Genomic DNA, 26,289 nt, shown 5'->3' with positions numbered 1-26,289 from the left:
TTACTTTCGCATTTATAATATTAGTATGGATAGTATGGATTGTGTAAGCAAAATATCACATACAAAGTACGAACATAATAATATATTAATACTAGCGGTCCGCCCCGGCTTCGCCCGTGGTACATTACGTTTTCTCTACATAAGAACCATCCTCGTACTTCAAGGAATTTAATAAAAAAATAATTATCGAAATCGGTTCAGCCGTTCTCGAGTTATGCGCTTACCAACATATTTTGCGATTCATTTTTATATACATGTATAAGAGATGGGTATGACAAATACTTGAAACGCATATAGCTAATTTAAAAAAAAACGTTGTGTGGTTTTATGAAACCACTGTAAAAGTGTAACTGTTCGAACGGTTCCGAACACTGTTTTGTGTAGCGCATGTCGCGTGTCGGTCGGCTGCCGAGTAGATACCTACTCGGCAGCCGCGATACGTACGCGACATGCGCTACACAGACCAAAAAGTTTGAGACGATGTAATAAAAGTTTCACTTTAAAAAACACTTCTAACTTTAACTACATAATTAGATAACTATCGACTATATTTTAGTAATCTATGCTACTTTAAAGATCAACAGCCGTACAAATAAACGAGTTATAACATTTTATGAAAAGAATAAACTAAGAATAAAGAAAAATCATACAAATAAACACGTAATAAATGAAACCTATTATAACTTCGTAATAAGTATTCATACTAATGCTATTTCATCCTTATTCCGGCTACCACCCTAGTATAAGTCTGACATAACTGAGTTAGAACGTATTTTTTAGTACATTGTGCTGTGTTTTACAAGTTTTAGAACCTATTTTCAATCTAAATTTGAGATAACAGCAATGAGAGTAATACGAGAAGTAGAAAAAGTTCAGCAAATTAATAATTTCATTACGTACCTATTGAAATGGAAAATTTAGTATGAAATGTCAAAATATACGAAATTATGAAAAACCCTTTTGTTATTTATAATGATTTATTTATTTACGACATGCGCCAAACCATACATACATAAAACACTTATTTCTAAACTTATCACAATAATATAAACTTTCGTTGAAAATATAAATCTTCTAAGCTTGGAGTTGTATGTTTTGAGTACCAGTTATTTGGCAACTCTCTATCTCAAGGTGGGTTTATCTTCTGTTCTCCGGATATTGGATAGGGTTCTCTTTCATTTGCTTGCATATTTAATGATATATTTAAATTATTTCAAATAAATATTTAAATAATAAACAAACAGAACATCGTATGATGAAACTTCACAACAAATTCGACGAAGTCAAACGAGCGTCAAAATGACAGCACCAAGGTTTAACCGTAGACAATTTCAATGTTTTTCATAATTTTGTGAATGAATTGCTACGTTGCCGCTCCGCGCCTATTGCATAGCGTGAGCATAGTTACATCGACGTTATTCCAAATTTATTTGTAAGAAATTATGACATCCTTATTCTTTATTTATTCTTATCATATCTATGCATTGCATAAGGTTTGAATAAGCAAGTTTTTATTTGTACGGGTGCAAATATTTATCCTACACGCAAACAGTTTTCTTAAAAATATCATTTTGTAATACAATAGTAATATTTTCTCAACGTTCACATGTTACCTTGTCTCGTTCGTGAAGAGAATTGAAAATGTATGAAACAGGATTTTCTCAAAACCTCTGTTAGAATGTTGGAAAATTTCTTTATTGCGAATTTACAAAAGCTTTGGAAATATTATTCTGTTTCTTATCAATTTATCTTGAAGAATACATCTATATCTGAATTATTAAAGAATTAAGTTGCAATGTTTGTGTGTAGGTACTTTGTACTACGTAAACAGGCTGTTCATTCATTGTTTCATTGTTTAAAAGTATCACTTAATTATGGTTCTTTATTTAAATTAAGTCATTTTAACTCAAACTCAAACATTTATTTATTCAAGTAGCTGTGCCCGCGACTTCGTCCGCGTGGAATAGTGACTACATAGTTAGTTACTACTATGGGCGTAGCTCAGGGTGGGGCAACAATAATAAACTACGTGTGGCACTCGAGTACTGCCGCGGTAAAGGTATTGCATAGCATCGCTGTGCCGGTTGGAGTGGGGGTGTTAGGTTTTTTGTTACGGAATTTTTACCGTCCGAATTTTCACCGAATTTTCACCGCGCTCAAGGCCCGCGATAGAAGCAGCTATGCAATAGTTTAAAAAATCATTTTTCATGTTCATTTTTATGTTCACGCTCCCTCCCTCTCCCTCTCCCTCTCCCTCTCCCTCTCCCTCTCCCTCTCCCTCTCCCTCTCCCTCTCCCTCTCCCTCTCCCTCTCCCTCTCCCTCTCCCTCTCCCTCTCCCTCTCCCTCACCCTCTCCCTCTCCCTCTCCCTCTACCTCTCCCTCTCCCTCTCCCTCTCCCTCTCCCTCTCCCTCTCCCTCTCCCTCTCCCTCTCCCTCTCCCTCTCCCTCTCCCTCTCCCTCTCCCTCTCCCTCGCCACGGTTGTGCCAAGGTTGTGCCAAGGTGATAATGATAAACTTAACGAATGTACTGATTCTTCATTCTTTTTTCACCAATATAAGGTTTTAGAATATAGTTTTAAGAAAGAAAGAAAACGTTTAGACAACACGGACAGAGCCGCGAGTGGAAAGACAGTATAAAAGCCAAAATCTTTATATCGATTCATTATTAAAACATCAAATATAAAGTTTTATAAGGAGAGCAACATTAAATATAACAAAGGAAGATTATTGAAAACTAGCGGTCCGCCCCGGCTTCGCCCGTGGTACATGTTTATGTTTTCTTTCCATAAGAACCATCTTCGTATTTCAAGTGATGTTATAAAAAGAGAATTATCGAAATCGGTCCACCCGTTCACGCGTGATGCCGTGCCCAAGGAAAACGAGTTTCATTTTTATATATAGAGATTATAAGGCGAGTAACATCAAAATATATTACAAAGGATGATTATTAAAAATAAAAATACTTACAATTTCATAAACTATATTCCTTCAACTTCAACATAACAGTAACAAAAACATTAATTGTAGTTTAACACATCCATACACAACACATACATTGTATATAATTCAACACATCAAAACTATTTTAGAACTAAAACTCCGGGAACAATCACACTTCGAAAGCGTTCGTGTTTGAAAACTCCAAATTAGCGCTCAATAATTCACCGACCGAGCCCTGACTGAAACAGACAGAGAAAAATGAAGGTTCTATTATTGTCTATTAAGAACACGTATTTAACAACATTGGTTTTGTTTTATTTGATTTTACACGAGAACATTCAGAAATTTAAACGGATTTTTTACGTATAGTAAGTACAGTTTATATGAGTACAGTTTACATAAGTTACAGTTAACATAAGTAGTACATTCAGACATTTAAAACTTAACGGATTCTTAGCGCATTATTAGTTTCATCTCCCTTCTCCCTGTAGTGTTTGAAATGTCGGGTTAAATAGTCATGAATAAATTGCGTTTAAAATCCGTTTAAATATCTTAAATTTCTAAATTGGTTTTGTGGAGTAAGCATATTTTAGTTCTTATTCATAAAACGTAACTTATTTATGGGGGGGCAAGTATCTCGCCTACGGCCTAGTAGTGGCCAGACGGCCGGAGTCTAGGGCGACTGAGTGAGGAACCTTCGGACTATCCGAGCGTTATCCAGAAGGACTGCCCGCTGTATCCCCACTGTCATGGGCTTTACCGGTAAATCCAACCTCCTTAAATATTGTTATTAAGTTAAGAAGTTATTCATAAATTCATAACTTCTTATCCGTAATAATATTTTAAAACTGAAGAGTTTATTAATTGTTTGTTTGATTGAACACGCTTATCTCATAAACCATGGGTCCGATTAGAAAAATTATTTCACTGTTTCAACAACAACAAAGTCCATTAATCTAGGAAATATACACTTTTTAATGGATTACAATTAAATGTGTCTAAAATTTCAATTTTTCATTTATAAAAGCCAGAATTTTGGCGGCAAATTGTGTTTTTAATATTGAGCTTTAAAGCCCCATATAATAAAACCTTATTTTAGTTAAATAAAAGCCTTGAAGATAAGTTGAAATGTGAACAAGACTTCTAGTCGTGCTAGCGGTCACTTGAAGTTCTTTTAAAAACCTGTAGTTGCCAAACCATTTTATAATTAAGCGAAAATGCATTCAAAACATGATTTTGTCATTATACATACAAGTTAATTAACTCATTTCAAATGCATCTGAAATACTCGTAGACATTTAGACCAAGCTTCAGATGTGTATTTGCTTACTGACTTAGCACCTACAATTTTATTTATAAAAAAGCCAGAATTTTGGCGGCAAATTGTGTTTTTAATATTGAGCTTTAAAGCCCCATATAATAAAACCTTATTTTAGTTAAATAAAAACCTTGAAGATAAGTTGAAATGTGAACAAGACTTCTTAGCGGATCTCTTTAATCTCTTTATCCGACAACATTCTGTGTTCCGTAAGAAATTTACTTTTAACTAAAATTAACTCGGAGGAATTGTAGTCTTAAGAAAAGTAAATTTCATTTAAGACTTAATAGATAATTTACTATGTGAATCTCTGAGTGCTAACAATGTTATAAATATCAAAGTTTGTATATTTGTTTCTAGGGAATGCATTTGTATTGAAAATCTCTTTTTTCTTTTTCTTATTGTAAAAAGGCGGGTCCACACAGCGCGAGCCTCGCGAAGCGGAAGGCCGAATGGCCGAGAAAAATGGTGCCTACGCGTTTGAAATTGCTTGCGAGTCTGCTCGCTCTATGGGGACCCGCCTCCACCAGTAATGTGCGCGGTACATTTAGTTTGAAGTATGAAGTGTTTAGCGTTTGAAGCGATACTATTCGTTATTTACATACATTCCTCGCTACACATCCTCGCACATTATTGGTGGTGTATGTAACCGACTCGTATAGAGTCAAATTTGATCCACTTTAAACAGACAGATTTAATTCAAACTTTGTACATTTATCAAGGGTCGGTGACAAAACAATAGCATAATGAGATTAAGCGTTTTTCAGTTATTTTTTAAACTACATTAATTATTAACAACTTTTATGTTGTTGAAAATAGGTGATAGTTCTATTATATGTTTGTAGTACTAGATTTCCGCCCGCGGCTTCGCCCGCGTTTGCAAAGGAAAACCCGCATAGTTCCCGTTCCCGTGGGATTTCCGGGATAAAAACTATCCTATGTGTTAATCCAAGTTACCCTCTATATGTGTGCTAAATTTCATTGTAACCGGTTCAGCAGTTTTTACGTGAAAGAGTAACAAACATCCATACATCCATACATCCATACATCCTTACAAACTTTCGCCTTTATAATATATATTAGAAATATTAGATATTAGATTATCAATAACATTAGCACTTTTTACAATTGCATGATCACAGAAACCTATACCTAATAAAGGTAACACGTACTATGACGTGTGTTATCTTAACAAGAGAGTTTATTAGAACAAAACCAACTATAAAATAATAGGCATAAATCATATTCTGCTTTATCAAGTTACCGTTTGTTTACCCACCCATAAAAAACATTAGCCGAGGCACCAATTATTGTCTAGGTCACTCACCGTCTAACGTTCACGAATGAAATATATTACGATAATTGACAGGTTAGCTGTTTTTTATTAAAATTTACAACGTCATAAACTTGAAAGTAATGTTCATTTGAAGACACAATAAAGCTTTTGAAAAATATTAGCAATAAACGAAAATACATATTAACGCGCTTGGAGTTCATTCTCGTAAAAGCTCGTAGTGTTTGTACTAGAATTATTTGTGTTTTATTTTTACAGTTCAATTATTAGGTCTAGGTTTCTGTGATCATGCAATTGTAAAAAGTGCTAATGTTATTGATAATACTATAAACATATAATAGAACTATAATATCACCTATATTCAACAACACAAAAGCCCATCCTATACACACCAAAAGATAAACAAAGAATATACAATAGCGAAATTGTTTACTTAAAAAATACCCAAAAATACTATACCGAAATACTGAACAGCAATTAAAACTGAAGCCGTTGCCTAATTTAACTTCAACGCTCACTTTTCCTACATTCTGGGGAAAAGTGGATGCAGCACTGAATTATATATTATGTAATCCCGCCAGCTTCCCAAATAAGCCAGCAGTGTTGCTATTTTAAAATTCGCTTTCAACTTCCCGATAAAATGGATTACACACCTCCGAAATACGTTTTGTCAAATGCACCTGATTTTTGCGTCGATTTGATTCTTTTTCAAACTGAATTGTTATAAATATGGCGAATATTTTTTTACATTCTGAATATTGATGATAAATAGAAAATACTACATGACTAATGCAGTTTGTATAACTATTATTACTAACAGCAATATTCGACATCTGTTACACAAACATTTATTACGAAGATATTTATTTATTGTATGTTACCGGAATTAATTTATTTTATTTTCAACTACTACTTACAACTTAAATACATAAAGAAAATTATATGTACCACGATGTAGCACAATTGGTGGCCTTAACACATGTAGTGATCTCTGCCAGGCGACCACGGGAAGAAAAAATTAATCCTAATATCTTCTGCCATACTTTGGGCGTTATTGCAATTAAGATTAAAACTAACAACGAAAAAGAAACATTAATTAAGAAGTTTATTTTAATAGCGACGCAATCAACATATTTATTTAATCTAGTTTCAAATCTAGGTACCAAAAATATTTCCTGGATCGTATCAGGTTTAATGAGAAAACTTTCGGCTATTTATTTAGAGCCTGTCTTGTAAGATTTGTTTTTGATTGATGTCTTTGTTAATGCTAGCACAAAACGGTATAAAACTTTTCTGCTACAGCTAAAAATACTAAAAATACTAAAATCGCGAGTTTTATTATACTAGTGTATAATAAATTTACACGAGTATAATAAAACTCGCGATTTTCAACGTGATTTATTAAATAATTGATGATTATTATCTATTAAAAAAAAGTGCAAAAGTGCGTTGTGCGTGCGTTTTGCACGCTGCAAAGTGTGCGAAACGTCGGGTAATAGATAATAATACAATGAATAAATCGCATTTAAGGCTTTTCCACCAGAGATGTGCGGTTGCGTATCGAGGAATATGTTTGTAAAGAGCCAATCATATCGATTCCTTAAGCTTTTGAAGTGATACTACTGGTTCTAAAAGCACCCTAAAATCCGTAAAATCTTGTATTTCTAAATACAAAAATTGTTTACACCTTGAATTATAAAACGAGCTTATATAAATAACATGTATAATCGCGTGCAGCGTAAACATTAGAAACGTAACGTGCAATTCCACTAAACTTGGGTTTAAAATTAGTTTTCAGCTATTTTAGATATAATCTACGTTTAAAGGTAATTTTTCGCGTCTTCGTACAGTTGCGTTGAGAATTACTTTCACTATTTAATTTAAATAAAATATTAGTTTATTATAGTAGTTAAGGTGTGAAGAAGAGACACACAGACAGACGTATGTATGCCAAATTTCATGAAAATCTGTTTAGCAGTTTTTTCGTGAAGGAGTATCAAACTTACAAACTTTCTCATTTATAATATTAGTAGAATAAATAAGGAATTAGTAGAATAAATAATGAACTATTATTACTAATAATAATATATTCAAAATATGCAATCTCTTTTAGATCAAACCCATCAATCTACTAACATTCTGATTAACCACTGTACCATCATTGCTCTTAGAGTAACGGTAAATAACAATCTTCCTAGGAATTACGTAGCCTGACAGAACAAGTACAAACATGATTGTAGTTTAAACAAAAGTACAGATAATCCTGGAAACGATATATTGACTTTATCTCTTGAAACAAGACAATGATAAGTTTCTCAGTAACAATTAAAACCATATTAGCTGACTTAGGTTCATATTTGATCTAGGTTAAGACGATACACAAAAAAAAATCCACTGCTTGGCGGGCGGAGTCTAATAGCTCGCTATCGCGAACGCGGGTGTGCGCGAAGTCATTCTTGCATACTCGCCGCGCTGCCGCTGGCCGACTCGGGACAAACATGTATGGAGTCGTCATACAGTTATAATATTGTTATACATATATTTAATTGTTGATTTATTGGTTTTATTTTCTTACATTATTGCAGACATTATTAATAATTATTAATTATTATTATTTCGTAATGTTTACTTTATTACAAAATAATACAGGTTATAAATAATCTTTAAAATAACAAAAAATATTGTTACTCTGAAAAAATGAAATGGTACCTAATTACGCGGACTACTGAATTGATTTAGATAGAATTTGATGCTGACGTAGATATTACCTACATCATGCCCAGAAATGAAAGGTACTATTTCTGAAAGAAGTTATAAACCCTAATTCTTCTCAGTCAAAGTCAAGAGTGGAAGATATCGCTAATACAGTAAAACTGATGCGAAACTTTGGATGTTAATTTGTATATTTTTTTGTTAGTTGTTACTTAATCACGTCAAGACTACATTACCAATTTTGATAAAATATAGCTAATTGCCTGGATTTACACATAGGATACTTTTTATCCGAACTGAACACTTCTGTGGGATAAAACAGGATTCACGATATAACCTAATTCCACGCGGGCAAAGCCGCGGTCGGAATGATATTTTATTTAAATAAAAAAATTGTTTAAAAAAAACACAAAATATATTGACGCATGTATTTATTTTTTGCACTCTATTATAATTGTAATTATTCATTACAAATAATCAAAATAAAATAGCCAGAACAAAGTTAGGCCCTGGTAGGATAGGTAGGCAGGTACAGCAATGTGAGACGAACACTGGCTTATTTATACCAATAATAATGTATTATAAACATTAAATTAAGTTTACTTTCTAACAACAAAAATACATAATATTAGCTAATGTGAAAACGAATCAACCAATCATCCCACAACAATGAAATGTGCACACAAATATTCATCCAAATCGGTTCATGTGATTAGGAGGAGTGACTGCAGCGCCATCCTCCGGGCTCAATTGTGTTTCCAGATCACCCAGGAACTCAATTTAATATACTTACACAAAATTTTTCGAAATGAAAACTCACATTACTATGTAAATATGAATATAAACCGGTTTTAGTACTAAGCAATTTCCCGCACAGGTGTAGTAAGTATAAATGAAATAAATATCAACATCAAATTCTTTATACAACATACTTATCTACCACCTACTAAGAAATTCTTGAAATTTTTTCGTATTTTTTTAAAATATAATACTACTCCAACGAGCTCCTGTTCCATAATTCCATATTACGTCCACCATACTTCCACTAAGTTCACCATGATTTTTTATTTCTTTGCACTTTGTTGCTTTTTGCTAAAAATGGAATCATGCGATAAAACTAGTAGAGCGTTGATAACATACATTTTTGACTGAATAAAGGTACTTACGAAGGAGTGGGTTCACATTGTGAACAATCAGTGGGTTTATTTTCCTTCTGGATTCCGGATTTCTGAAAAGATTATTTATGCTATAAATGAAAAAATCTTACACATTCGTTATGTACTTAAAACAGGGGTACATATCAAACATCGTCTATAATACAATTATCATCAAATTTAAAATAAAACCAACTTACTTCATTAATTTGTTCCAATTGTAAGCATTCTTTTTCCTCCAACCTTTATGTTTCTTATTCTTATTTTCTTTATTGTCCCCATTTGTCTCATTTTGTCTTATCGTGTTGTCACCCTTTTTTACGATTGCGCAAGCGACACAAGTTCCCCGTGTGACGGCCGTAGCGGGAATGACTCGTGCAGCGATCGGGGTAGGAAGGTACAGGGCGGCTCTCGCTATATTGGCTGGTCAGGCGCTAATTTCAAGTATTTCTTGTTTATTTCAAAACCATCGCATATTTCAAAATTCTAACACGGTAGACGTATAGGTTGTATATTTTATAGTTAATATCCAAAAAGTCGTAACTTTACGTTTGTTATTTTGAAGATGCCAGAGATTAAAAAAAAATAACAATGAGAACTTTGTATTTTTTTTCTATCGAGAAAATATCATGGAATCATGTTTCTAAAACGGTAGAAGTATTGTGTTACTATTGAACTTTCTTGTCAAGAATTTTCATCACGACAACTTTAATAATATAACAATTACGAAGGTTTAAAAAGGGCCGTAAATGTTAGAAAAATTAATTCATCACCTTAAGTTAATAAGTGGAGCTTTAACCGGAAATGTGACTAGGCGCTTAGCAACAGGATAGAAGGAATTAAAAAAGATAAATACCTTCATTGCTTTTATATAGCAGAGGAAACTTCTAAATATCAGTTTTATAGTTTTTAGATTTATTAACTACCTATATAGGTTCATTTAACGTTTCAAGTCTAGAAAAAGTATTACTAATTGATAATTTTTCAGTTATTATTATGAGTGAGCAATAAATGAAATACATTAATGTTATACAACAGTGAAAACGATCTGAATATGATTTTATTTTTACAAGTGAACATTAAAATAATATCTATACTAATATTATAAAGCTGAAGAGTTTGTTTGTTTGTACGCGCTAATCTCGGGAACTACTGGTCCTATTTGTTTGTCCCATGTTACCACCACCGCTGCTAAGCTCAGCTCAGCTGCATATGCAGTTAGAAGAATAAGGCATCTCACCGATGAAGAAACGGCTAGATTGGTTTACTTTAGCTACTTTCATAGCATAATGTCCTATGGAATTCTGCTATGGGGCAGGGCTGCAGATATAGAAACTATATTTATATTACAGAAAAGAGCCATACGCTCTATATATAATTTGCGTGCTCGAGACTCACTAAGAGATCTCTTTAAGAATACTGGTATCCTTACTGTACCGTCGCAGTATATATTTAATAATATTTTATATGTACACAATAACGCTTACTTACACACAAAAGTAGGAGATAGACATTGTTATGACACAAGAAACAGAAATAAAATTGAAATGCCATTTTTCCGGCTAGCTAAAGTTAAAAATTCATTTATGGGCCAAGGTATACGCTTCTACAACAGAATTCCTCATAATATTAAAGAGTTTAGTAGTTCTAAATTTAAAACTTATATAAAAAATGTACTTGTCCAGAGAGCCTATTACAGTATTAAGGAATTTATGGACGATAAAAACCCATGGAGGGTTGTCGCGTAAAAACCACAGGACAGTTCTTTGGCATATTATGATAATATATTATGATATTACATATGTAATTTGTAAAATTGTAAATCTGACATGATTAAAAAGAGCAACTATGGAGTTTCTTGCCGATTCTTCTCCGTAGATACTGCTTTCCGAATCGGTGGTAAATGTTAAAAATATGTACTTAATGACGTTTCAAAAGTGCTTCTAGAAGAAGTCTAATTGAATAAATAAATGTTTGAGTTTGAGTTTGAGTTTATTTGAAAAATCCTTTCAGTGTTAAATAGCCCATTTATCGAGGAAGGCTATAGGCTATATATCATCACGCTAAGACCAACAGGAGCGGAGGAATGTGGGGCACAGCAAAACAGCAAAACATTTAATAATTATTATTAATCACTTGTTAACACGACTGTACATCTGTTCAATTACAATTCAAACAATATACCGTGTTGTACCATTAACTAGACTAAATTGGAGTTATATATCATGCTTCATTTACATGAAACAATTTTAGATATTACTATTTACTGGAGGCTGTTAATTATAATACAATTATGTAATTTTGATTTATCTATATCTAAATCTAACTATACTAATATATACTAAACTATTTAAATATATATATACTATACTATTTAAATATATAATATACTATTTATATATAATATAATAACTATACTATTTTAACATATCTATTCTCTATAAAAAAGAGTGTGCCGAGTACACGTGTCAGAAGTGAAACTACTAACAAGATTCAAAGATACCAAAAAGGCGACGGCCTCACTCCATGACGTGATGGTATTGCCATGACGAGACCTTGAAATTTTACTCTCAACGCGCGCTTATTATTTTTTGTGCGTTGTCTTATCATAGGTATGATAAGATCGTTATCTCTATTTATCGCAATGATAGAGCGTTATTTGTGAATTAATGAATAAATGAATGAAAAATTATTATCTATTGTACTTACCTACACCATATTGAATACAAAAAATAGTATGCCTTATCGCTTAGTAGTGATCACTTCCAGACAACTAGGGCAGGAAACTTATAACAGATAAACAAGCAAGCGGCTAGTTTACAATAATCTACCTATTGTTTATAATATTAATTACTAGATTTCCGCCCGCGGCTTCGCCCGCGTTTTCAAAGGAAAACCCGCATAGTTCCCGTTCCCGTGGGATTTCCGGGATAAAACCTATCCTATGTGTTAATCCAAGTTACCCTCTATATGTGTGCTAAATTTCATTGTAATCGGTTCAGTAGTTTTTACGTGAAAGAGTAACAAACATCCATACATCCATACATCCATACAAACTTTCGCCTTTATAATAGTATTAAGAAGGTACGTAAAGCTGGCGATGAAAAATTAGCGAAATTAAAAAAAAACAACACCAGAATTTGTTGCTTATTTGTTGCTAATTAGTTGCTATAATGACGATTTTGTTGCTCAACCCGTTCGCTGAAAATCAGCAACAGTTCTAGCTTAACGTTAAGGTAGCGTGCAGAAATCGGAAAAAGGGATGGATCGTTCCAAAAATGCAGATGAATTTGTTGCTAATTTGTTGCTGCATAAAAACAGTGAAAATTTTAAATTTTTTTCATTGGCGCCAAAAATAACACTGGCCATGTCAACTTAATTGTCGATTTTCGGTAGTGAAACATAAAAAAAAAATTGTTGCTCCTCACATCGTTCACCGGCACAGTGTACAGAGCCAGCAACAAAATAGAAACCGGAGGTAGAGTTAATTTTGAAACCGGTTTGCTAGAAAATCGTCCACGCCAGCTAAACTGTCGATTTTCGGTAGTGAAACATAAAAAAATAATTTGTTGCTCCTCACATCGTTCACTGGCACAGTGTACAGAGCCAGCAACAAAATAGAAACCGGAAGTAGAGTTAATTTTGAAACCGGTTTGCTAGAAAATCGTCCAAGCCAGCTTAACTGTCGATTTTCGGTAGTGAAACATAAAAAAAAAATTTGTTGCTCCTCACATCGTTCACCGGCACAGTGTACAGAGCCAGCAACAAAATAGAAACCGGAAGTAGAGTTAATTTTGAAACCGGTTTGCTAGAAAATCGTCCACGCCAGCTTAACTGTCGATTTTCGGTAGTGAAACATAAAAAAAAATTTGTTGCTCCTCACATCGTTCACCGGCACAGTGTACAGAGCCAGCAACAAAATAGAAACCGGAAATAGAGTTAATTTTGAAAACGGTTTGCTAGAAAATCGTCCAAGCCAGCTTAACTGTCGATTTTCGGTAGTGAAACATAAAAAAAAAAATTGTTGCTCCTCACATCGTTCACCGGCACAGTGTACAGAGCCAGCAACAAAATAGAAACCGGAAGTAGAGTTAATTTTGAAACCGGTTTGCTAGAAAATCGTCCACGCCAGCTTAACTGTCGATTTTCGGTAGTGAAACATAAAAAAAAAATTTGTTGCTCCTCACATCGTTCACCGGCACAGTGTACAGAGCCAGCAACAAAATAGAAACCGGAAGTAGAGTTAATTTTGAAACCGGTTTGCTAGAAAATCGTCCACGCCAGCTTAACTGTCGATTTTCGGTAGTGAAACATAAAAAAAAAATTTGTTGCTCCTCACATCGTTCACCGGCACAGTGTACAGAGCCAGCAACAAAATAGAAACCGGAAGTAGAGTTAATTTTGAAACCGGTTTGCTAAAAAATCATCCACGCCAGCTTAACTGTCGATTTTCGGTAGTGAAACTTAAAAAAAAAAATTGTTTCGATTTTCTAGCAAACCGGTTTCAAAATTAACTCTACCTCCGGTTTCTATTTTGTTGCTGGCTCTGTACACTGTGCCAGTGAACGATGTGAGGAGCAACAAATTTTTTTTTTATGTTTCACTACCGAAAATCGACAGTTAAGCTGGCGTGGACGATTTTCTAGCAAACCGGTTTCAAAATTAACTCTACTTCCGGTTTCTATTTTGTTGCTGGCTCTGTACACTGTGCCAGTGAACGATGTGAGGAGCAACAAATTTTTTTTTTAAGTTTCACTACCGAAAATCGACAGTTAAGCTGGCGTGGACGATTTTTTAGCAAACCGGTTTCAAAATTAACTCTACTTCCGGTTTCTATTTTGTTGCTGGCTCTGTACACTGTGCCAGTGAACGATGTGAGGAGCAACAAATTATTTTTTTTATGTTTCACTACCGAAAATCGACAGTTAAGCTGGCGTGGACGATATTCTAGCAAACCGGTTTCAAAATTAACTCTACTTCCGGTTTCTATTTTGTTGCTGGCTCTGTACACTGTGCCGGTGAACGATGTGAGGAGCAACAATTTTTTTTTTATGTTTCACTACCGAAAATCGACAGTTAAGCTGGCGTGGACGATTTTTTAGCAAACCGGTTTCAAAATTAACTCTACTTCCGGTTTCTATTTTGTTGCTGGCTCTGTACACTGTGCCGGTGAACGATGTGAGGAGCAACAAATTTTTTTTTTATGTTTCACTACCGAAAATCGACAGTTAAGCTGGCGTGGACGATTTTCTAGCAAACCGGTTTCAAAATTAACTCTACTTCCGGTTTCTATTTTGTTGCTGGCTCTGTACACTGTGCCGGTGAACGATGTGAGGAGCAACAAATTTTTTTTTTATGTTTCACTACCGAAAATCGACAGTTAAGCTGGCGTGGACGATTTTCTAGCAAACCGGTTTCAAAATTAACTCTACTTCCGGTTTCTATTTTGTTGCTGGCTCTGTACACTGTGCCGGTGAACGATGTGAGGAGCAACAAATTTTTTTTTTATGTTTCACTACCGAAAATCGACAGTTAAGCTGGCGTGGACGATATTCTAGCAAACCGGTTTCAAAATTAACTCTACTTCCGGTTTCTATTTTGTTGCTGGCTCTGTACACTGTGCCGGTGAACGATGTGAGGAGCAACAAATTTTTTTTTTATGTTTCACTACCGAAAATCGACAGTTAAGCTGGCTTGGACGATTTTCTAGCAAACCGGTTTCAAAATTAACTCTATTTCCGGTTTCTATTTTGTTGCTGGCTCTGTACACTGTGCCGGTGAACGATGTGAGGAGCAACAAATTTTTTTTTATGTTTCACTACCGAAAATCGACAGTTAAGCTGGCGTGGACGATTTTCTAGCAAACCGGTTTCAAAATTAACTCTACTTCCGGTTTCTATTTTGTTGCTGGCTCTGTACACTTTGCCAGTGAACGATGTGAGGAGCAACAAATTTTTTTTTATGTTTCACTACCGAAAATCGACAATTAAGTTGACATGGCCAGTGTTATTTTTGGCGCCAATGAAAAAAATTTAAAATTTTCACTGTTTTTATGCAGCAACAAATTAGCAACAAATTCATCTGCATTTTTGGAACGATCCATCCCTTTTTCCGATTTCTGCACGCTACCTTAACGTTAAGCTAGAACTGTTGCTGATTTTCAGCGAACGGGTTGAGCAACAAAATCGTCATTATAGCAACTAATTAGCAACAAATAAGCAACAAATTCTGGTGTTGTTTTTTTTTAATTTCGCTAATTTTTCATCGCCAGCTTTACGTACCTGTATTAAGATTAAGATATTAAGATTTACATAATTATTTACATTTACAATAACTAGTCCAAGTCCAAAGTACAAAGTCCAAAGTTCAGAATCCTCTAGGCTATAAAGTATAGGTACGATACAAGTTTTTCCGCAAAAAAACAATGTTTCCAATACCGGAACTACGGGACAATATTAAAGCGCTGCTGGCGTTTTTATAATCAGTACACAAACTTGCTAAACTTAAAGATGAATATCTTAAACAAAGCGCTGAACATCAGCTGCATTTGAATGCAGCTAAGTTTCAGCCGCTTAACAAAGAAGACATAATGGCTCCATCCTTCACTGCTTGTATTAAACGGCTTGTAAATTATAAAGCGCTTTAAGCGATGAGCGCGGTAAAAACGGTTATAGACGGCTTTTTGTTGGGATTGTGGTATAATATCTGATTAAGTTTATCTATACATATAATAAATCTGTCAATTCAATACATTGAAAATATTGAAAAAATAAATAGCAGGGGGTGTTACTGGATCGATACCAAACCCAAATATGTGATTAAAAAAATTTTTGTCTGTCTGTCTGTATGTCTGTATGTGAAGACATCACGTGAAAACTAACGGTTCGATTTCTATGAAACTTGGTATAATTATACCTTATTATCCTGGGCGTAAAATAGGATACTTTTTATCCTGAAAAAATACGAAGAAAAAAAATAATCTTAATTTTTCAGTTTTATCCATAGACGTTGTTCTGTAGAACAGCGAACACACGTTGGGTATTATTATAGGCCTAGCCGTATTTGAGTCCAATAGATATTTATAAGATGTTATTGTCAGAGTTACTCAAAATGGAGAAATGTCGAACCATCCACGCGAAGACCGACATCCGCGCGGACGGAGTCGCGGGTGGAAGCTAGTAGGCAATATAATTTTTATTTTATGTTTTAGAGTCTAGACCTAGAGCTTACTGGAAAATTTAAAACGTAATGTTGTTAATCTTAATCTGAGGTTACTTATATATTAACTATCGTGTATCAATATCATAAGTAAAGTATAGATAATTTATAAAATTAAATATTACTGCCTCATAATGTAGTTTTCTATTAGTGAAAAACATATTAAAATCGATCCAGTATTTTTTGAGCCTATTCTATAAAAACAAAAACAATCCTCTTTATAATATTAGTGTACAATGTACATTCTTTATTATTTTAAACAGGCAAGATCAAAACCCCATAAATAGATATTGTGCTGTGCTGTGCAGTTTTCCCCGCAGTGCTCCGCTCCTGTTCGACTTAGCGTGATGATAATATAATATAGTCATAGGTAACCTTTCTCGATAAATGGGCTATCTAACACCGAAATTATTTTTCAAATCGCACCAGTAGTTCCTGAGATAAGCGCGTTCAAACAAACTCTTCAGCTTTATAATATTATTAAAGTATAGATATTTCGTGATAAACACAATAATAATTAAAAACCTTGTTAGAAGCCAATACTGCTATTGGCTCGATGATAGTGCATTACTATCAATTAATTAAAAAGACGTATTGGCGATCGGCCAGCAAAGTTCAATAACCCGGTTTCTACAAAAATATTTAGTTTGTGATGTAATTTTTAGTATGAGGAAAGAAACTTCTTCAATGTTGTGTAAGACATTTCTGAAATATTATAAGAATGCTTATAACAATGTTATTTTGCTATTTCTAAATATTGTTCTAAGTGTTTGAAAATTATTATAGATGAAAATTATTTACTAGTTATGTTTGTTTGTCTTTAAGTATGTCGATTCGTTCACATTACTTTCTTGATAAGTAAGATTATTATGAATTTCATTACCCGACTCTGCTCACGTATTTTCAAAAGTTATTCAAAGATTGAACAGCTATGATTCTAATTCATAACGAAGACATAAACAACATTAAAATCCGTACAGCCGTTCTAGAGCTTTGTAACAAATACAATTTTTTTAAATAGAATAGACGCATCTAAAGAAATAAGAGCTTAGTATAGAAGGCGGCCATATCCCTACCAAACAATCTAAGTCAGACAACACGAATAAAAAGCTAAAAATATAAATAAACACACACTAGCTGTCGGCTTCGGATTCGCTCGCGGTAGAAATCTATCTGTGAAAGAATTTTTGAAATTGCTTTATTCATAATCACTACATCACTACATCACTACATATGTATAAAATAAAGTCGCTTTCTCTGTCTCTATTTCCCTATGTCCCTTTCTATGCTTAAATCTTTAAAACTACACAACGAATTTTGATGCGGTTTTTTTTAATAGATAGAGTGATTCAAGAGGAAGGTTTTAGTATATAATTTATTAGATTTTAGACAAAGCGGGCGAAGCCGCGGGCGGTAATCTAGTTCCTTATAAACTCTTCTACTTCATAATATTATTAGGATAGCCTATACAATATTATTTATTCTACACTGCTCTATAGCCACAAATCAGTTTCAGGAATTGCATGATTGCGTTCCGGTTGAATTAATCGTTTAACCCATTGACCACCGTAAGGCCCGATCGGGGCGCGACACAATAGATTTTCTATTGTGTCTGTGATTCCGAGGACTGATGGATTAATGTTAACTCGGCTTATTTAATACGTCGCTCCATGATTGATTGCTGAGTTGAAATTGATGATGTTTATTAACATTTTGGAGATAGTAGTTATAATAGTTGTTTTATTGTAATTTTTAAGTTTAACGTGAATACAATGAAGAGTGTGTTATAATGCGTTTGGAAAAATACTTCCAAAACTCTTGAAAATCTTTATACATAATTAATATGAATTTAATTAATTTATGGTACAAATTGTCATTTAGATTTTGTCTAGCATTTTATTCCTGCCCTGCCCGAGTGGAACCGGGAATAAAAACAAAAATATGTGTTGTAGTGTTAGAATTTTTAAAATCTGTTTAGTATATTTGAGTCCATTGCAAACACATTTTAAAAGTAAGTTCCTCTTTCTCTTATTAGTATAGATATAGATCTAAATATAGATACAATTTAACAAAAGTAACTGAATAAAATGAGCCTACGTGTCTAAATTAGCATCTCGCTCCACAATCCATTATGTGCGCAAGACATAGATAATATCCAACACTAAAGTAAACGAAAAATATACTGAGAATTTAGAAGCGTTATTTTTAGAATATCGCTTTATAATATTTGAATAGAATTTAACTTTACACGTTTCTGTCATCATTTTTGTACATAAAAATATTATCGTGTCAACTCAACTCCTCCGAAATGGCTTGACCGATTGTCATGAAATTTGTGTGCAAATATAGGTTTGACAATCGAACAATATGGCGATTAACACACGACACCGCGCACCGCGGCGGTTGGCAGTGAATCCCTACGAAGGGACGGACCGTTCGACCGCGCGGTCGGGCGGTGTTTGTGTGTTTGGTATCAACGGATTTAATAGAAGCCAATGCAACTTGAGAACCGCTTCACCACCAACCGCGGCGGGACGCGGCACCGTGTGTTAATCGCCTATCTATTTTTCATAACATTAAGTGATAAGAGAATGGCAGAATAACGTTTGCTGGTAAAGCTACCTTCATAGGAATGATAGTTACCTTAATACTGACACAGAAACATAATCTTACCTTTTGCCCATCTATCGTATTTAAGAGCTTTTATAGTACATACATACAAAAGAAACTGAGTTAGAAATGAGAAAAAAACCGACGAGACGCCTAGTGAATTGTTCTTCACGCAGCTCAAGGGTCATTGATATACCCCCACAGGATAGTCGTCTCTATACCATTGTAATTGGGCATTGAATTGTTCGCACTAAATTTGTAATTATCACAAGACGTCTGGACGGGGGTTAAAGTTCTGATGACGTCTATAGAATGGGTATTTTGGTTTTAAAATATCACGATAGAAAAGTTATGCCTTCAAGCTATAAGTATTTTATTCATATTAATAAATGTTTGGTACTTTTTCTTTAGGGCTGATTTTTCAATCCTTGGTTAAAACTTATTTGTCGAATAATGTATAAAACTACCATTTTAAAAACGTATTCTAATTGCCCGTATTTGACAGTTTACGTGACATTTTAAAAAACGTAACATAAAAGTAACCTCTATTCGTTTAAATCCATACTAATATTATAAATGCGAAAGTAACTCTGTCTGTCTGTCTGTTACTCAATTACGCCTAAACTACTGAACCAATTTGCAGGAAATTTGGTATGGAGATATTTTGATACCCGAGAAAGGACATAGGCTACCTTTTATGGCGAAATAATAATATGTACCACGGGCGAAGCCGGGGCGGACCTCTAGTACTATATATTACTATCGAAACAATAAACAAGCATTTTTTTTCATGCGTATTTTGAAATGTTAATGAATTGTTGTTTTAGTATTTTGTAGTAGGTTAATCGAATCCTTGTGTCGTCAAGCGAGAGTGGTAATAATGAGATTGTTTAATGAATTAATAATACATCAGCCTTACTTGTATAAACTGAGTGATTTGCTTTAAAGCCTGTTTAACACATTTATAATATACTAGTGGTCCGCCCTGGCTTCACCCGTGGTACCTACATGTTTAAACTATCCTATCTCTCAAGTTGGATCGAACTGCACATGGTGTGCGAATTTTATTATAATCGGTTAAGTGGTTTAGGAGTCCATTGAGGACAAACATTGTGACACGAGATTTATATATTATATTAAGATTTGAATGCATTACTGACATAAACGTATCTACCTTAGGTATCTACATAATATTATTATAATGGTCCGGGAGCCAGCAGCAGATTTTATGACCAAGTTCCTCTCAAGCGGTAATTAGTAAAATGCATCAAAGTATAGTATTATGCAGCCTCGTGAACGTCAGCTGGAGCTCGGTTGGGGGGAAGAGCGGTTGTAGCCTCCCGTATCAGCTGACGGTTTTTCCACCAAGATACAGCCAGCTGACATATATATTTATCCACAGTTACATATAAGCTATCATCAGGTAAATTTTTGTTTGAGAGGGAATAGCGGAAAATAAATTTTTCTTTAAATTTAACTTTCATGTTCGAGACACCAGCTGACGTATAATACACCGTGTTGTAACCAGCTGACTATTTTTTTTCGTTGAGATATTGGGTTAGCTACAATTTGACAAATTTTTAGCTGAGAGGAAATGAATGAATGAATGTATTTTTTTTCCTATGTGCGTGAGAGGCTACAACCGCTCACCCCCCCAACCGAGCGCCAGCTGACGTTCACGAGGCTTTATAATACTATACTCTCATGCGTCTGACGAATTATCTCTTGAGAGGAAATAGTTAACCAAATTTGCACCTGGCTCCCTAACCATAAGCTTAAATGAATTTTTTCAGACATTGTGAAATCGATTACATAGTATTGAATTCAGTAAGGTGCATCTTTAGGTAATAAAACCAAAATTATAATTAGACTTTTAATAATCATAATTCTATCTTCATTACATATACAGGATGGAGTTTTGCGACGAGTCGAGTAAGGGGTACCTTAAAGTGTTACAATTTATTATTATAATTAAATAAATAACAAACAACAAACATGTGCTATTCTTGACTCTATACTTTTATTTTTTACCAATTCATACAAGTCAACACTTTACAATTATTATACAAACTATTTACAAAACACGTTTATAATCCATACTTTTTAATATTATAAATGCGAAAGTAACTCTGTCTGTCTGTCTGTTACTCAATGACGCCTTAACTACTGAACCAATTTGCATGAAATTTGGTATAGAGATATTTTGATACCCGAGAAAGGACATAGGCTACTTTTTATCCCGGGTAAATGACGCAATCCCAAATCCCGCGGGAACTGCGCGGGCGAAGCTGCGGGCGGAAACCTAGTATTAATATAATTCATAACACAAATAGACTTGTACTGAAAAATGAATATAACAGTTTTACACTGACCTTAAAATACCTCAGGGTGTAATCTCGTCACGTCTGAAACAAAAGAAACAGGGCTCTTTGTAGTTTTATAAATAATAATAAATAAATAATAAAATTGTTTTATTTCAGGACATATTGTGTTCCCATATGGAAGTTACAATGTAATAGAATTGTACAAAATAAAAATAAAAATTAAAAAACAATTAGAGCATCATTTTATGATAGCACTAGCTGTATCCCGCGGTTTTACCCGCAGTGCTCAACTCCTGTTTGTCTTAGCGTGATGATATACCTATAGCTTATAGCATTCCTCGATAAATGGGCTATCTAACACCGAAATAATTTTTCAAACCGTACCAGTAGTTCCTGAGATTTCAAACAAACAAACTCTACAGCCTTATAATATTAGTATAGATAAAGATAATTGAGAACAGCCAACAGATATGGTTTAAAAGTAGGAAAATTTACTAGTATTCAATATTGAACCGTTTTAGGAATTGGGGCAAAGCTAATTGGTAATTTTAACTGAAACAATAGAAAGACTATTGGGGTTAATATTTTAGAAAAGTTCTATCTTATTTATAATATCAATTGCTGTTCGTAAGTCTCGCTAAAAATCGTGAACGGCTGGGCCGATTTTGATGATTTTGGTTTTGAATTGCTTATCTTCTATGGAAGGTATAAAGGATTAGAAAAATAAAAAGTAACGTATGAAGTAGAGATTATAATGAGACTGTAGTACGATTAAAATAAGTATCTTATATGAAATCGAATGTATACAAATATGATATCGAATGATTTATATGTTCTACGTTAACATTTTAACGGGTTTAAACCGCGATTTAAATCCGTTAAAAAGTTCCTTAATATCCAGTTATTGGTAGTGTCAATCAAATGTCGAAGTATCAATTATTATTAATGTTGCGGAAGCTAACGATAATTAATCAACGTCTGACTTGAGCAAAGTTTACGAAAATAATATTTGAAGCGATATTGAAATTTATTTTCGAGTTATTCTCGAAGATTCGAGAATGAATAAAGGATGAGTGTTACAATTATTCGAAGAGTATCGGTCGTAAAGTGAGTTTCTTAGGTAAATAATTGTTCTTTTCTTCAAGCATAGAGTGAACAGGTACCTTCTAGGGAAGCGCATACCATATTAGACCTCATTTCATCTTAACATCAGCGAGATAGTGTTCAAGCGCTTCGCTATCGACAATAATAAAAAAGTAGTCAATGATTTAGTAAGCGCTATGATGACGGCAAACATCTACCATCATTTGTTGGGCCAACACTCTAGATTATAAAGAGAACCCATATTATGAAGATTTAATTCCCTCACTTTCGTATGATCTTTCTTCACACATAATATAGTAAAAACTGCAAGTAAATCGCTCGTCTTACACTGATTAAGCCGTACCTCCAGCTAATAAATTACATCAAAAGTAACCCAAACATATAAGGTAGATAAACATTAAGGGTTTTACTGAGCATCTGCTAGCTAATACAGTAATCCCCTGCGTCACTTGTATACGTGGGGATTGTGACGTCACTCCACCGGCTTATATTGTGTGATCGGAACTGATGTTTAGCTGGAGTTTATATTATAACTAGATTTCCGCCCGCGGCTTCGCCCGCGTTTGCAAAGGAAAACCCGCATAGTTCCCGTTCCCGTGGGATTTCCGGGATAAAAACTATCCTATGTGTTAATCCAAGTTACCCTCTATATGTGTGCTAAATTTCATTGTAATCGGTTCAGTAGTTTTTACGTGAAAGAGTAACAAACATTCATATAAACTTTCGCATTTATAATATACATATTAGAATTAGACTAGCTGTGCTCCGCGGTTTGACACGCAGTGCTTCGCTCCTGTTGGTCTTAGCGAGATGATATTATATAGCCTATAGCCTTCCTCGTTAAATGAGCTATCTAACAGCGAAATAATTTTTCAAACAGGACCAGTAATTCCCGATATTAGCTATTTGATGTGATAGTATTAACGATAGTGTACCTATAATTATTTTTTCTGAGATACGTTATTACAAAGAAATGTTGTGTAAATGTGTTTACCCGACTTTTCTCTACAATAATTATTATAGCAATAATACCATTTCATTTTATTTTTATCCGGATTTTGATGCGGATTTTAATAAATAGTAGGGTTGTAACGGAACTCCGCCTCCGCCTCCGTTACTGCGGAACTTCCGCAAAGAATTTAACCTCCGCCTCCGCATCCGCCTCCGCAAAATTTATGCGGAGTCATATCGGAAGTTCATTTGCGATCACAAACAACGCGCAAGGAGCGACGCTAGGCGACGCGGCCGCTCGGCTGCGTGTTTTCAAGTGAAATGGTCGAGAGTTTGCTTAAGCCGCGGGAACACGGCCAAGCGGGTGGTGGGAGTGTGAGTGAATGAATAACAGGAATCAACTTCTCAAAGCGTTCGGTACCGCGTAGTAGTTGCAATTGAGCCGTGATTGTTTTAAGTAATTTTTTGCGTAATTATTAGTTATTGTTATTTAAATAACGCGATGAAGCCGAAAACTAGTGAAATTTGCCAGTACTTTGTAGAAGTAGACGATAATTATAAATTTTCCCAACAAATTTCACCTCCGCCTCCGCCTCCGTTAACCTCCGCATCCGCGGAGGCGAACCTCATCACCTCCGCATCCGCCTCCGCCTCCGCTAAGTAGGCCTCCGTTACAACCCTAATAAATAGAGCGATTCAAGAGGAAGGTTTTAGTATATAATTTATTAGGTTTTAGACAAAGGGGAGAAAGCTAGTTTGAATAATAAAATCCTAAAGCTGTAACGCTAGTTTCGTAATAATACCTTATTGTTAGACTAACATACATACAATTGCATTCAACGATACACCGATTATCTGTTATTGTGTGGCCATTACAGAATTATCGTCTAGTTAGACTCAATTATGTGTGAATAACGTCTAGGAATTATTAGTAAGTGAATTATCACTGCATATGTGGAGTATGGTACAATTATTTTAATTACGCAAATTGAAGCATTCTTACGAGAATCGTAGTATGTTTTTAGTTACATATTTTAATTTGCCCAAATTGTATTTATGCCATTCTAAATTCTTGTTAGTTGTGTTATTATCGCCGCTTGTTTTGTTTCTATTTTCAAATTTTTTTCTAAGTTATCGCATGTGATTATAAAAGGAAATATTTATTTATTTATTTATTTATTTATCATTTATTCAGGAAATTATTACAATAAGATTACACATTTAACTTTTTGTTCTTTATTTATTATGATCTTTGTATCAAAAACCATTCGAGCTTTTTATAATGATTAGACCTACTAGTTACCTACATTTTTACTAGGTTATATATGCAATTGTCTTTTTATTTCAGCTCTACATTGGCAAAGACTGGGCAAACGACGGGATTACCAATAAAATACACAAATATTTAGCATGTGTCTGTGTCTTCGTCTACACCTACGGGATTATCGTCGGAATAACCAATTTTATTTTACTTATTTTAACAGTCACTGCTTTGACTAGTAATTATGATTATTGAATAATTTTTAGAGAGACTATAAAAATGTGGTATCGTTGATAGCTTGATATAAAAGTCGGTACGGCTTTAGTATGCGAAACCATACCCCTAAAACCCAACGGTGGCCGTCTATCACCCTGAGCGACGGGGGTTAACAGGCCTTATACCCCTGCCGTCTGTGTGGCGACTGCCGTGTCATGGCGACCCTCCGAGGCCCGGGATATAGCTGTTACTCTGCTCTAATCGTAATGTGCTGTAATTGAAGTACTGCAAAACATCAAACTCAAACACTTATTTATTCAATTACACTTCTAGAAGCACTTTTGAATCGTCATTACATATTTTATTATTTTTAACATTTATCACCGATTCGGAAAGCAGTATCTATCGAGAAGAACCGGCAAGAAACTCCATGCATCAAGTAATCAATAAGTGCAAGATGGTTTTACTTATTTCTGAATCATCACTAGATACCGGATGGATGTTTTTTTTATATCAGAAACAATTTAAACACACTTCACATGTTCAACATTCAAAAATTGTCGCAGTGCCATTGTCGCCTTTTCAATAAAAGAAACATTCGTTTTAATGGCAACACATAACCCTTATTGGAATGCGACAGCCTTAAAAGAACATCATGTGAACTGTTACAGTAATGAGGTTAATAGGCACTTTGTCGATTTCCCCTTTTCAGACGTGGTGACGAGTTTCTGGTGTAAAGCATAAGCGAACAGCGATTTATAAGTATGTAGATACATTATCAAGTATAAATATTTTATATTAGAATTATACTTCGTCTATTCCTATTTCCAAATGTGGTGATGAGTTTCTGGTGCAAGGTATAAGCGACAAGCGATTTAAAAGACAAAGTATGATAGAGGAGAAAAATATAAATAAACAAACACCTAATAGTCTTGGAATTGTGCTTCGTCTATTCCTTCCTTTCAATTAGTTATTAGTTAATTAGTAAGTAATTTAGTATACATTATATTATGCTAGCTTGTGATAATAATTTGTTAATTTTCCCTTTTTAGATGTGGTGACAAGATTGCGGTACACAACAGCGACCAGCTATTAAGAAGAAAACTAATAAATATATAATTAAATTATTAGGTGGAAATAAAACCATCTAGTCATATCATGTCAACAATTATGCTGTGTCGATTGT

At 34.3% G+C, this 26,289-nt stretch overlaps 1 protein-coding gene across 1 annotated transcript in view; it reads right to left on the bottom strand.

The window, feature by feature from the left end:
• Window positions 1–26,289, bottom strand: part of LOC149477055 (uncharacterized) — a 306,353-nt gene that overhangs the window by 191,885 nt on the left and 88,179 nt on the right. Inside the window, exon 2 of the mRNA XM_089711381.1 lies at window positions 21,620–21,652. The gene's annotated coding sequence lies outside the window, so the exon portion shown is untranslated. The remainder of the gene's footprint in view (window positions 1–21,619; window positions 21,653–26,289) is intronic.

Source organism: Colias philodice, chromosome 26 (assembly GCF_061535455.1).
Source record: "Colias philodice isolate Cphi_HAF_F1 chromosome 26, ilColPhil1 Martin Lab GWU primary, whole genome shotgun sequence".
In the NCBI taxonomy this organism is placed as follows: Eukaryota; Metazoa; Arthropoda; class Insecta; order Lepidoptera; family Pieridae; genus Colias; species Colias philodice.
This window is presented reverse-complemented; position numbering and strand designations above follow the sequence as displayed.